This window comes from Gossypium arboreum, chromosome 4 (assembly GCF_025698485.1).
Source record: "Gossypium arboreum isolate Shixiya-1 chromosome 4, ASM2569848v2, whole genome shotgun sequence".
Classification (NCBI taxonomy): domain Eukaryota; kingdom Viridiplantae; phylum Streptophyta; class Magnoliopsida; order Malvales; family Malvaceae; genus Gossypium; species Gossypium arboreum.
In genome coordinates, this window is record NC_069073.1 from 96,637,796 (window position 1) to 96,652,830 (window position 15,035).

The window sequence follows — 15,035 nt, forward strand, 5'->3', positions numbered from 1 at the left end:
GACTATTAGGGCACATGTACTACTACATCTTAGACAGACTATCTGGCTATTTTCAAATCCCAATAGCTCCTGAAGATCAGGGAAAAATGACATTCACATGTCCATACGGTACATTTGCTTATCGAAGAATGCCCTTTGGATTATGTAATGCTCCTGCTACGTTTCAGCGCTGCATGATAGCCATCTTTGACGAACTCGTAGAAGATATCATGGAGGTATTTATGGATGATTTCTCAATATTCGGTAACTCTTTCCACCTTTTCCTTAAAAATTTAAAATGAGTTATAATAAGACGTGAGGAAACGAACCTTGTACTTAATTGGGAAAAATGTCACTTTATGGTTCAAGAAGGTATTGTGCTAGGACATAAAATTTCTAGTAAAGGGATTGAGGTTGATAAATCTAAAGTCGAAATCATTGAAAAATTACCTCCTCCTAGTTCGGTTAAGGCTATTAGAAGTGTTTTAGGACATGCTGGGTTTTATAGAAGATTTATTAAAGATTTTTCTAAAATAGCTAAGCCTTTGACCAAATTACTAGAAAAAGAAACGCTCTTTAATTTTGATCAGGAATGTTTAGAAGCATTTAATACTCTAAAGGATAAATTGATTAACGCTCCAATTATAATAGCACTTGATTGGAATTTACCTTTTGAACTAATGTGTGATGCGAGTGACTTTCCAATAGGTGCAGTTTTGGGATAGAGAAGGGACAAGCACTTTCAACCTATTTATTATGCTAGCAAAACTTTAACAGCCGTACAGGAGAACTACACCACCACGGAGAAAGAATTGTTAGCTATGGTTTTTGCATTCGATAAATTTAGGCCATATCTAATATTGTCTAAAGTTGTCATTTATACTGACCATTCTGCCCTTCGCTATCTATTAACTAAGATTGATGCAAAACCTCATCTCATTCGATGGATTTTGCTATTGCAGGAATTTGACTTGGAAATTCAAGATAAGAAAGGAGCAGAAAATCTCGTAGCTGATCATTTATCCAGGCTTGAAAATTCAAATACTAAAGAGCTAGATGAAGTGGAAATAAATGATTCGTTCCCTGAAGAATAATTTTTTGCTTTTTCTGACTCAGAGGTACCTTGGTTTGTAGACATCACGAATTTTTTAACCGCTAACGTTATCCCAAAAGGGTTGACACATCAGCAAAAGAAATGATTCTTTACTGATGTGAAAAACTACTTTTAGGAAGATCATTTTCTTTTCTGTATATGTGCAGATCAAGTCATTCAGCGATGTGTTACAAGAACAGAAGCATTAAAAATTTTGGAACATTGCCACTCAGGACCAGTTGGAGGACATTATGGTGGAAATAAGACCGCACATAAAATACTTGAATTAGGTTTTTATTGGCCCACCTTATTCAAAGATGCCAATAGGTATGTTATTTCTTGTGAAAAATGTCAAAAGACAGGTAATATCTCTAGCCATGATGAAATACCTCGGACATATATGCTTTCATGTGAAATACTTGATGTTTGGGGTATCGACTTCATGGGTCCATTCCCTAGTTCATTTGGAAATAAATACATCTTAGTAGTTGTCGATTATATGTCTAAATGGGTTGAAGCCCAAGCTCTGCCTACAAATGATGCTAGAGTAGTGGTACATTTCCTTAAAAAACTTTTCTCTCGATTTGGAACACCTAGATTAATCATCAGCGATAGGGGGACTCATTTCTATAATGCCCAATTTGAAAAGACCCTCAAGAAATATGGAGTTTACCACCGAACAGCTACCCCTTACCACCCTCAAACTAGTGGCCAAGTCGAAGTGGCAAATCGAGAACTTAAATGTATCCTAGAAAATACGGTAGGATTAAACAAGAAAGATTGGGCAATGAAAGTAGATGACGCATTATAGGCTTATAGAATTGCTTTTAAAACCCCCATAGGAACATCACCATACAAACTCGTTTATGGAAAAAGTTGTCATCTACCATTTGAGTTAGTACACAAAGCATTCTGGGCTATAAAATTTCTAAACTTTGATCCCAAACTTGCAGGTGAAAACAAGTTGATGCAGTTAAACGAGTTAGATGAATGGCGAACCTATGCATATGAAAATTCAAGACTATACAAGGAAGAAACAAAATGACGCTATGATGCTCGGTTAAAACAAAATAAACAATTTGAAGTTGGAGATCTTGTACTATTATATAACTCGAGACTCAAATTGTTCCCTGGGAAGCTTAAATCACGATGGTCAGGTCCGTTCTTAGTCAAAACAGTTTTCCCATATGCCACCGTAGAAATAAGTCACCCATCGCAAGGTACTTTCAAAGTAAATGGACATCGCCTCAAACCTTACAATGGTGAGAAATTTAAAGATGATAGGGAGGAGCTACGGCTCCATAAATCTCCTTAAGTATACTCACACGGTAAAGTCTAGCTTAGACTTTAAATAAGCGCTTCTCGGGAGGAAACCTGAGCACTAACAATATTACTTTCTTTAAATTTTAGTTTTTAAAATCTAACATACTAACCAAATCATTGAGCACAGGCTTTTCAAAACCACACGGCCAAGCATACGGGCGTGCCGTAGGCCGTGCACATACCATGGGATGCAACACGACCGTGCGATACTATCGTGTGAAAACAGGGCAAAAATTTCTTCCCCAACACGGGATGCGATAAGTAGCCACGGTCATGCGACATGGCCGTGGGCGAAACTGCCAAAATAACACGGGCGTGCAACACGCCCGTGTTTTGAAACCATGGTTAAACCTATCAATTTAACATGGGTGTGTGCCTTCCTACTCGGGCGTGGGAGAAGTGAACGGAGATCAACACGGTCGTGCAACATGGTCGTGTACACCAATGCGCCTAATTTCAAAAAATATGAAACGCACGGGCTGAGCTTAGAGCACACGGGTGTGCCCTACGGCCGTATGCCCCAATTTCTCTATAAACACCTATTATTTATTTTATTTTATTTTTATCTATATATTTGAAATTATTATTTTTTATTTTATTTCCCTTTAATACTATTTCATCTTGAGTTTTTACAATTTCTATTCTTCGGTTATTTCATTACGAGTAATTATGCTTCACTATACCTCTTAAAGAATTCCTGATTTGCTCACAGTCAGAAAGAGCTCCAAAGCTCACTGTTACTCAAGAACTTGAAACTCCACTGGGAAAGGTTCTCCACGACTGTCATGTCCTACTCGACCACGACCATAGTTACTACCAGAGATAATATTCTTTTGGCGTAGGACTTATGGACTAATGAACCTCTACCACTGCCGGATTATCCTCTTCCACCCTCACATCAATTATTCTCCAAAACTCCAGTTCAATGAAATTCATTCATCACTCAGGAAGTTTCACTTCTCCCCCTATCTTATTTTTATATTCTTTTCTATATACCTATCTTTGTACATTGAGGGCAATGTACATCTTAAGTGTGAGGGGTATTCATTTCACTATCAGAAAAATCCCTGAATGATTGTCTTATTCTCTTGAAAAGCTCTCATATCATGTTTAGGATAAATTTTGATTGATTTATGACTTTTATTGATATATCTTGAATTAAAACATAGGCAATTATGTAGTGATTGTTTAAACTTTAAGAAATTAGGGAATCAAGCATGGTAAGTTGATTTTTGAAGAATTAAAAATTTTTAGGTTGTTTCTCTAAGTTTAGGTATTATCTTGAGTTGGAATTCACAAGTTTAAACATCAAAAAGCCATAATTTTTGTGAGATCTTGAGCCTTTAGAGCATCTATTATTTCTTTCATGCTCACTTTCATTATGAGTGCTTTAGTATTGAATTGTTGTTTTAGAACTTGCTTGATTATGCATGTCAAGACCACACCATTTGATTTGATATGTCAAAATGATAAAGGCACTTAGGTTTAACCTACTCACTTCATAAAAGCCTACCTTCACAATTAACCCTTAGTGAACCCCCTTGAGCCTAACAACCCATTCATTGATTTACCCTCGATATTAACCCATAACTCATTATTGTTGAAACCCCATAAATTAATTTGATCCCTATTTTTGTCGAGATATGAGTTGGAATAATTGCTTAGCTATGTTTTATTCTATTTTGTAATTATGTGTTCTTAAAATATATATAGACATGTATACATATTAGTAGTAGTGATCTTCTGAGCTAAAGAAGTTAAATTCCGTATTTTGAGAAAAAGCTTTGTTGTACGCAATTGATGACTGGTCATTTTTCTAGTTAGGCAATTTTTCAACTCAATCTCGATTCTAACCCTTTCTTTTAGTTTGTGACCACACCCTCTAACTAAAGCCACGTTATAACCCTCTAAAGACCTTTTGATTAATGTTTCATATCAATTTATAGTGGTGGAGATTTGATTTTCATGCAAGCTTATGGTAATGACTCTTCATTATTGACTATTGAGTGCTTCATTTATTATCCTTAAACACCTCAAGTGATTTGAGTGAATCTTTAGTGATGATGTGAAACTTTGTGATATTTTAAATCAAAGGTAATTACTTAAATGAGGGGAGACACCTATGTTTTCATGATAAAATACTCAACTTGGAATGTTTGAAACTTTGATGTTCTTTCAGTTGAATTTTCAATGTATGATTACCTATGGATTATTTTGAGATATTATCAATAGAAATTATAAGTTGAGAAGAATTTATTTTGATTATGAGTTGAGGATTTTGCTTGAGGACAAGCAAATGCTTAAGTGTGGGGGTATTTGATAAATTGTAATTTATACATATTTCTATCCCATGCTTAGCACATTTTATGGATGATTTTTCCTTAAAATTGGTGAATTCGATACTCCTAAGTCCTTAATTTCATATTTTATACTTAGGTGAGCATAGGAGAGTGAAAGGAACGAGAAACGGGCCAAAAACAGAGAAAATGGGCCAACGTACGAAATCAAAACGGCCTAGACCTCCTCACACGGGCAGACCACACTGTCGTGTCAATTTGGCAGAATTGAAGCACGACTCACACGGGTGGACCACACGTTCGTGCCTATTTAACAGGCTTGACCACAGCCTGAAGTAATCACACACGGGCGTGTCCCTGTCGAGCCCAAATTGAGTCCAATTTGGAAAAGGCAAATTTTGAGGGTTCTTAGGCATTATAAAGCCTATAAATACACCCTAGATGAGGAGGAAAAGGGGACACATGGAGAAGGAAGCAGGGAACTGCTCAAGGAAAGCCGATTGATCCATCTCAGAAGCCGGATTCATCATCAAGACTGAAGATCTCCCCTCAATTTCCCTTCAGGAGTTTTGGGTTTTTCTTTATGTTTTGTATTCATTATTCTTCTGATATGTTTACCTTTTTAGTTATGAACTAAAACCCCTAAATACCTAAGGGGAATGAAACCAAAGATAGATCTTGTTATTATTATCTGAATTGTATGATAAATATTTTACTTGTTCTTAATTATGTGTTCTTAATTCTTGTCTTGATATTCCAGGATATTAATTCAAGTTAAGCTCTTATTCGGAGGAGGAATAGACATTGTCTAAGAGTACATTTGTCATAATTAAGCGGAGTTGATTGTGCACTTAGAGATAGGGTGACAAGATTTTGCGGATTAGGGTGAAACCTAATAAGGGATCCATAGATCGAGTTAATGCAACCCTAGGGAGTTAATTAGAAAGAGATTTCAATTATTCAACCTAGGGTTAGACGTTGTTAGTCTTCAAGAGAGATAATAATATAACTTAGAGGATTTCTACGGATCAAGTCAAATGAATAAATCGTCCGATTCGAGTCAAATAACAAGTGAAGTCTAGGTGGATTTTTCCTTAGGTATTGTCTTAATTCAATCGAGTTTTCCAAAAGTAATTCCCCAATTCTATTTTCTGTGAATTCTTAGTTTAGTTAATTAGTTAGTTAAAACAAACCCCATTATTCTTAGGCTAGATAATAAAAAGACAGTCATTACTAGTACTTTTAGTTCCTTTGGGTTCGACAATCCGGTCTTGCTAAAGCTATGCAACTGTTCGATAGGTACACTTGCCTTCATCGTGATAATAGTTAGTTTCAAGAATGATTCATTATAAATATTTAAAACCTATCATGAATATCACGTATCATGATTTGTTCGAATAGTTGAAGGGAGCCACTGTGTTTTCTAATATTGATTTGAGGTCTGGCTACTATCAATTAAGAGTTAAAGAGCAAGATGTACCGAAGAATGCATTTCGGATGAGGTGCAGGCATTATGAGTTCCTCGTCATGCCCTTTGGTTTGACTAATGCCCAGCGGTGTTTATGGATTTGATGAACTGTATTTTCCGGCCGTATTTGGATAAGTTTGTAGTGGTCTTTATCAATAATATACTGATTTACTCACGTGATGAGGGTGAACACGCGGAGCATCTAAGAACGGTTTTACAAACTTTAAGAGATAAGAAACTATACGCCAAATTCAGTAAGAGTGAATTTTGGCTTAGAGAGGCTAGATTCATAGGACACATCGTGTCGGGAGATGGGATTAGAGTTGACCCAAGCAAGATCTCGGCTATTGTTGAGTGGAAACTGCTGAGGAATGTGGCAGAGGTTCGAAGCTTTTTAGGTTTAGCCAGATGCTATAGAAGGTTTGTAAACAGATTCTCCATGATAGCTACTTCGATAATAAGGCTACTGTAAAAATATGTCAAGTTCGAATGGACTGAAAAGTGCCAACAGAGTTTCGAGAAATTAAAGGCTTTGTTGACCGAAGCACCAGTGTTAGTGCAATCGGAGGCGGGCAAGGCATTTGTGATATATAGGGATGCCTCCTTGAATGGTTTGGGGTGTGTACTTATGCAAGAAGGTAAGGTTATAGCTTACGCTTCGAGACAGCTGAAGCCTCATGAGAAAAACTACTTGACGCACGATTTAGAGTTGGCCGCCATCATATTCGAGTTGAAAATTTGGAGACATCATTTGTATGGGCAAGAAATTCCGAGTATTTACCGATCATAAAAGTCTCAAATATTTGATGACTCAGAAGGATTTGAACCTACGACAACGACGATGGTTAGAGCTAATAAAAGATTATGAGCTGATAATTGACTATCACCCAGGAAAGACTAATGTAGTCGCTGACACTTTAAGTAGAAAGTTATTGTCTACCTTAAGAGCCATGAATACTCAATTGACTGTGTCTAATGATGGTTCGATTCTAGTAGAGTTGAGAGCTAAAACGGCATTTCTACAAGGGATTCGTAAAGCTCAAAAAGGTGATAAGGAGTTGCAACCTAAAATGGCTCAGTGCGAGACGAGAAATGAATCTAAATTTCGTATTGATACCGATGGATGTATAATGTTCAAAAATTGAGTTTGTGTACCCAAGGACAATAAGCTTATATAGAAGATTGTATAAGAGGCACATAGTGGTTGTTTGTCCATCCACTCGAGTAGTGTAAAAATGTACAACGACCTAAAGAAAATATACTGGTGGTCGGGAATGAAAAGAGACATTTTCAAGTTTGTTTCCAAATGTCTTGTGTGTCAGCAAGTGAAGGCTGAACACCAAGTACTTTCGAGTCTACTTCAGCCTATCAAGTCCCCGAATGGAAGTGGAATCGGATTACTATAGATTTCGTGACGGGTTTGCCATTAACCCCGAAGAAAAAGGATGTGGTTTAGGTTTTTGTGGATAGGCTAACAAAGTTGGCACATTTTATACCAGTGCGTACCGACTACTCCCTTGAGAGATTGGCTGACTTGTACATTTCTGAGATTGTGAGATTGCACAGGGCACCTCTGTCAATTATTTCGGATAGGGACCCGAGATTTACCTCGAGGTTTTGGAAAAAGTTACAAGAGGCTTTGGGTACAGAGTTGAGTTTTAGCACGGCATTTCACCCGCAAACCAACAGCCAGTCGAAAAGAGTGATTCAGATTTTAGAAGACATGTTGCGGTGTTGTGTCCTCGAGTTTCAAGGTAGTTGGGAAAGGTACTTACCATTGGTTGAATTTGCCTACAAAAAATAGTTATCAGAAAAGTCTGAAAATGGCGCCTTATGAGGCTTTGTATGGGTGAAAGTGTCGAACGCCCTTATATTGGACCGAACCCAGAGAGAGTCAGATTCACAGGGTCAATTTAGTCAATGAGACTGAAGAGAAACTTAAAGTGATTCACGACTATTTGAAGACCGCTTTGGATAGGCTAAAATCCTATGCGGATTTAAAATGGAAAGAGATCGAATTTCAAGTCGGTGATCGAGTGTTTTTGAAAGTATTCCCGTGGAGAAAAGTTCTCAGATTGGGTAGAAGAGGCAAGATGAGTCCTTGTTTCATAGAAACTTATGAGGTTACCGAGAGAGTAGGGCCAGTTGCCTATCGATTGGCTTTACCACCAGAATTGGAAAAGATTCACGACGTGTTTCATGTTTCCATGCTACACTAATATAGATCAGACCCTTCGCATGTGATTGCGCCAACAGAGGTTGAGATTCATCCAGACATGACTAATGGTGAAGAGGCAGCGATTTTGACTCAAAAAGTTAAACAGTTGAAGAATAAGAATATAACACTCGTGAAATTTTTGTGGCACAAAAATAGAGTTGAGGAAGCCACATGGGAACCCGAGGAGACCATCAGAGATCAATACCCAAATTCATTCACCGGTAAGATTTTCAGGGACGAAAATCCCTAAAGAAGAGAAATCTACTAGCCCAATTTTGGGGGCTAGTTGGAACAGTGGTTTCGAAACCACAAATCAAAAGTCAGAAAAATTATTTTATTTTTATTTTAGATGTTATAGCATGTTTTTAGGAGTGCATGAAAAATTTGGTGAGTTAATTGTGACGTTTGTGAGCCTAATTATGAAAAAGGACTAAATCGCATAAAATGCAAAAGTCCTATTGATAGCTAAAAGTGTCAAATAGCTGGAGAATGTAAATTGGCGGTCTTTAAAGGGAAATTAGACCCTTTAGGGAGGAATGGTCGACCATAGGAGACAAAGGTGGTCAAATTTTCAAAATCTGGTAAGTCAGGTGGCTTATTTTAACTAAAATAGGAGTAAATAAAGGAAAGATGATATCATCCCTTTTTCATCTTCTTTCTCCATCAAAAATTAGCCATTGAAGGGGGTTTGAAAGCTTAAAAATTTTAGCAACTTGTAATCTTCATAAGTAAGTGATTTTGATAGTTTTGCTTGATGATTTTTACATTTTTTAGACCCTTGAAACATGAGCTTTCAAATGAGGGTACTATTTTGCAAAATGATTAAGAGTTTAGGGTTTTTCCATGAAAATATTTGTAATATTTGCTGATTTTTTAAGGAAGAAAATGAGTCTTGGGTGTCTAATAAACAACTTTTGTGAAAGGTGTTAGCATGAAAACACCTAAAAGGACTATTTTGCATAAGTTGTAAAATAGATGATAAATGTGTGATATAGTGGGAATTTGGAGTTGCTATAAGAGTAAAAAGGGTTCGGCTAGACTTAAGATAAGAAGAAATTTGATAAAAATTAATTTTCGAGCCTAGGGGAAAAATGGTTATTTTGTCAAAGTCTAGGGGCAAAATGGTCGTTTTACCAAAGATATGAATTTTTGATTGGCTAATTTTAATTAGTGACTAAATAAGTACATTTTGTTATTATAGATATAAAAATACCGAATTCGAACCTACACAGGGGGAAAGCCAAGCAAATTGACTAAATCGACTAGCCGTCACATTTTGTAATCCGAAGTAAGTTGTATGTAAATAGTACAACTACATTAATAATATATATATTTGAATTGTATTGGAATTATTATAGCATAAATTGCTTGATTGTGGAGATGAGAAAATGTGATGGGAATAGAGATAGTAGAATTTCCGATTGAACATGTGGAAATAAATCGGATATTCATGCCATGACGCTTGGCTCACTTGTGTGAGCTAGTGTAAGACATGTCTAGGACATGCATCGCCCATATTATGAGAGCCAGTGTAAGACCATGTCTGGGATATGGCATCGTCATTGAGACGAGTGCTAGTGTAAGACATGTCTAGGACATGCATCATCCTCGAGACGTAAGCCAGTGTAAGACATGCCTGGGACATGCATCGGCTACGAGATGTGTCAGTGTAAGACCATGTCTGGGACATGGCATCGGCACAGATATGCTAGAACTTGTGTAAGGCCATATCTGGGACATGGCATTGGTACCTGACCCCATGTTCGAGGCTAAATGAGTATCCGATAATGTTCCAAATGGTTCAACGGTGAACGTATGATTTCAACTTAACAAGGACATTATAACCGTGTTGTGACTGGTACAGGTACCTATATGGTATGTATGAAATGTGAGCTCAATATATGCTATATGAGGTGTATTGAATATTGATGAGTAAGTTTTGCTTATGCCACTTGTGTATTCTGATACTTGTTAGTGAATGGTAAAGTTATGTTGTATATTTATTAATGTGCAACTTACTAAGCTTTATGCTTACTCCCTCTCCTTTTTCATTTTCTTATAGTGTCGCCTATCTAGCTCAAGGACCAAAGGAAGTTAGAGATATCGATCACACTATCAATTGAAGCATTCGGTATAGTTTGATTTATATTTTTGAATATGGCATGTATAGGGCTTAGACTTTACTATTTTTGTGTCGTTGAGAACTGGCCAAATGTGTTGGCTTGGGTCGGAAACCCTTCATTTTGTATTAAGCCTTGAAAGATGGAAAATATTCATTTTCATATATGCAAATGAAGTTACTCTCATGAATGAGTAATTGCTTAATTGATATGTTGTCTATTGTGGCTGATTGGTTTAAATAAGTTATTCTTGTATTGGTTTGGTTGCTTTTGTGGAGGTTGTGTAAGTAAGGGTGGCAAAGAGGCTTGGTAAATAGCCTTATATCATCCACACGGGTAGACACATGGACGTGTGATCCGGCCATGTGTCCCTTGCACGTAAAAATTTCAAGTCAGTATGCATGGTAGTAAGCACACGGGTAGAGACACGGCCGTGTGTCTCAGCCGTGTAAAGGACACGGCCTAGCACACGCCTGTGTGACATTTTGGGGATGCTGACATCTAAAATAGAATGTTCATGTTTTTGCACACTGGCTAGGACACGGGCATGTCATGGCCATGTGAAAGACACGGGCCAGGGACACGGGCATGTGCCAGGCCGTATGAAAACCCCTGTAGGTGTGCATTTAGAATTAATTCCACACAAGTGGAGGATATAGGCGTGTCCCTGTATTACTTAGGCCGTATGAGTCACACAGGCTATCAACACGACCATGTTGAAATGGCCACACTGGCGTGTTGCCCTTCTACACGGGCGTGTGCCCTGTTTCAAAGTCAAATTTTATATAGATGGTTTAAGGACCCGGGTTGATCTTGAATAATTTTCAATGGTCAATTTGGGGCTCGTAGGCCCATAATAAGAAGTTTAAAGTAGAAATTGAAAAAGTTCTAAATTGGACCAAGTCTTGGTGACTTGGGGAACGTTTGTGTGCATGAGATCGAGTTAGGTAATGCCTCGTATTCTGCTCCGATGTGGGTTACAGGTATGAGGTGTTACAGTGTGTAACTTGAAATATTAAGCTATAAAAATTTTATAAAATTAAACATGTATGGTACTCATAGTTTCCTGTGAACAATTGATGAACAATAGCAATTTAGCCTATTTTTTTTATAATAATTTATGATCAACTTACACATTATTCTAAAGACCTAGTAGTTAGTCCACCTTAGGCAGGGTCAGGAGCAGGAGTACTTCTGATTGATCCCAGTGGGAATGAATGGCAGTATAGATTATCTTTTGGGTTCTGAACATCCAACAACACAACAAAATATGAAGCTTTGATATCAGGGTTACAACTAGCACACCAACTAAGAGTGAAAGATCTAATCATCCATACAGATTCACAATTGGTGATGAAGAAAATGAATGGCGAGTATGAGGTTAAGGAGGCAGTGGTAAAGATTTATCATTCAATCACAGCTCAACTACTTACAAGATTTGGAAAATTTCAGATAAAGTAGTTCGTAAGGAGTGACAACACACGTGCAGACACTTTATTTAAACCGACATCCTCTATCGTCATTGAGCAAAGAGGAAAAATTTTACTGGGTACAAGAATACCTCGAGCTACTAAATGCCACAAGTTTTGACTATAGATCAGGAGGAGACATGGATGATCCCCTTAGTTCACACATTACGAGGAACGTATGATAGTCTGGACAAGAAATAGCTCACCAAGTTACAACACAATGCTACGAGGTATGTCGTTGTTACAAATTACATATGCCCAAAAAATTTTAATCGATAAATTAGACACATGAATGCCATGTCGATAATTGTTAAATTGCTCAAATACATAGCTAGTTAAAACATTCATTTTGTCTTGCAATTATTAGGTATACCCTTTTAGAGGGTGTACTATATAGAAATGGGTTTTCGCATATGTTGTTGTGATGTCTATCACCGTCTGAAAACGAGTAGTCATGTGAGAAATTCATGAATGCATCTGTGGTGACCATTTGGGTGGAAGATTGTTTGCCCATAAAATCTTTAAACAGTGGTATTATTAGCCTACAATTTAAAAAGACGTACATCATTTAGTTTACACGTGCGATTCCTACTAGAGATATTCTTAGATGTAGCAACAACCAATAGAACCGCTTCAAGTCATGTCGAGCCTTTGGCTATTTGCGACCTGGGGAATTAATATCCTCGTTCCATTTTCGATAGCTACAACATAAAAAAAATTCATAGTAGTGGTTGTGAACTATTTCACCAAGTGGATTGAAGTTGAAGCTTTGGCGACCATCACAGATAAACAAATGGAATTTTTTCTTTAGAAATCAATTGTGTGTAAGTTTGGTTTACCTCGCTTGATTATTACAAACAATGGCACACAATTTCATGAAAAGTTCAAAAATTTCTATGTAGACCTTCAGATCGTTTTGGCTCAGAGTTTGTTAAAACGCCACAAACGAATTGGTAAACAGAAACAATGAATAAGAAGATTCTAACAGCATCAAAAAGGAAAGTTTGTGATGCTAATGGTGCTTGGTGAGAGGAGCTATCAAGAATCTTATAGGCCTTGCAAACTTTGCCTCATATTGCAACAGGAGATATTACATTTTCCCTTGTCAATGATGTGGAGGCAGTAATTCCTATTGAGATTGGTATACAGTCACACAGGACAACATATTTTAATGAAGGTACCAATCAGGAGGCTATCAGGCTCAACCTTGATCTCATCAATAAATTTAGAGAAGCAGCGGAAATGCAATACGCAGTAAGCAAGTAACTCGGTATTACAACTCTAAGGTTAAGAACAAGCAATTCCAAATAGGTGATCATGTCCTTAAAAACACTAACGTTAATTTTCTAGCTTCTCAGCAAGGGAAAATGGCTCTAAGCTAGGAAGGGCCATACAAAGTCATTGAGAAGATAGGTTATGGAGTGTATAAGCTAGCAAAAATGGAAGGCACAATTCTACCGCGAACATGGAATGCTCGTCACCTCAAGAAATTCTATGTGTAATTTCTTACTCTTTGAATAGAACATCCTCTTTATAAACACTTGTACTTGGTATAGTCTGAAGGTTTGCCCATTTAAGATTGCAACCTCTAAAGCAGCTAGCGGACCTATGCTCTTAGCTGACATTATAAGAGCTCGCAGAGTTAAGCTCGTAGCTCCAACACAGCTAGTGGACCTACGCTCTCAACTGATTTCATAAAGGTTTATCGATTTAAGTTCACAACCTCCAAAGTAGCTAGTAGGCCTAAGCTCCTAGCTGATATTATAAGAGCTCGCAAAGTTAAGTTTGTAGCTCCAACACAGCTAGTGGACCTACGCTCGTTTGTAGTTTAAGATCGCAACCTCTAAAGTAGCTAGCAGACCTACATTCCCAGCTGACATTATAAGAGCTCACAGAATTAAGCTCGCAAATCCAGTACAACTAGTAAGACTACCTTCCTGAGTGATACTTAAGGCTTAATTGAATTGAGATCGCAGCTTAAATTCCTTTGAATTTGCTGATTAAAATTCACAACTCAGAATGTTTAAGAGCATTCGAGTCAAAGTTGATAATAATTCACCTCAAACAGAGTCATTAGATTGCGCTAAGTCAATTAAAGGTTTTTGATATTATCTTTGAAAATTTGTTTAAGTTCAAATTTTGGTACAAGCAATTTTGTTATGTGGAAAAATGAAATAAGATAAGCTCATAAAAAGATATGATGTCATAACAGCAACAGACAATCGAAAATTTTTCAAAGTTGATAATAATTCACCTCAAACAGAGTCATTAGATTGCGCTAAGTCAATTAAAGGTTTTCGATATTATCTTTGAAAATTTGTTTAAGTTCAAATTTTGGTACAAGCAATGTTGTTATGTGGAAAAATGAAATAAGATAAGCTCATAAAAAGATATGATGTCATAACAGTAACAGACAATCGAAAATTTTTCAAAGTTTAATTTTTCATTTCAAAATGAGAAAATTAATACAAATTATATTTACTTAAAGTATAGTATTAGCCCCTTCATAGTCGCTGGGGATCTCATCTTCTCCTTCTTTTCCAGCAAGTTTTTTATTGTCATTACCATCACTAGGAGCAACGTTGGCCTCAGCGGGTCCTCATCAGTTTCATTATTGTCAACAAGAGCAGTGTTGGTCTCACTTGGGTCTTCATTTAAAAGTCTCTTGAGTTCCTCCATTGGTCTCACCAGACTCTTAATGCACATTCTCGTGGTCGATAGCTAGGAATTATCCAACCACCAGCCCCTTTCATTCTTGACATGGTTTCGATAAAAAAGAAAAAAGAAGAAGAAGAAAGCTAAAAGTTGAGACAAAGAAGATAAAAAGGTTTACCTTGAAAAAAAACCTCAATCGAGTCTAGTTGCAGAAAGTGTTAAATTTGTTAGTTTTAGGGCTGAAAACCCCCTTTCTAAAGAGTTTCTCTTCCCTGCATTTTGACGGTTCAAATAACCGAGGAGCACTAATGACCAGATGCAAACAAAAGTGATCCACTCGTACATGTGGCGAGACGCAAATAAAGTCTGGATTGCCTACTTGCGACTCATTTGGGCCTTACTAGTTGGATGTG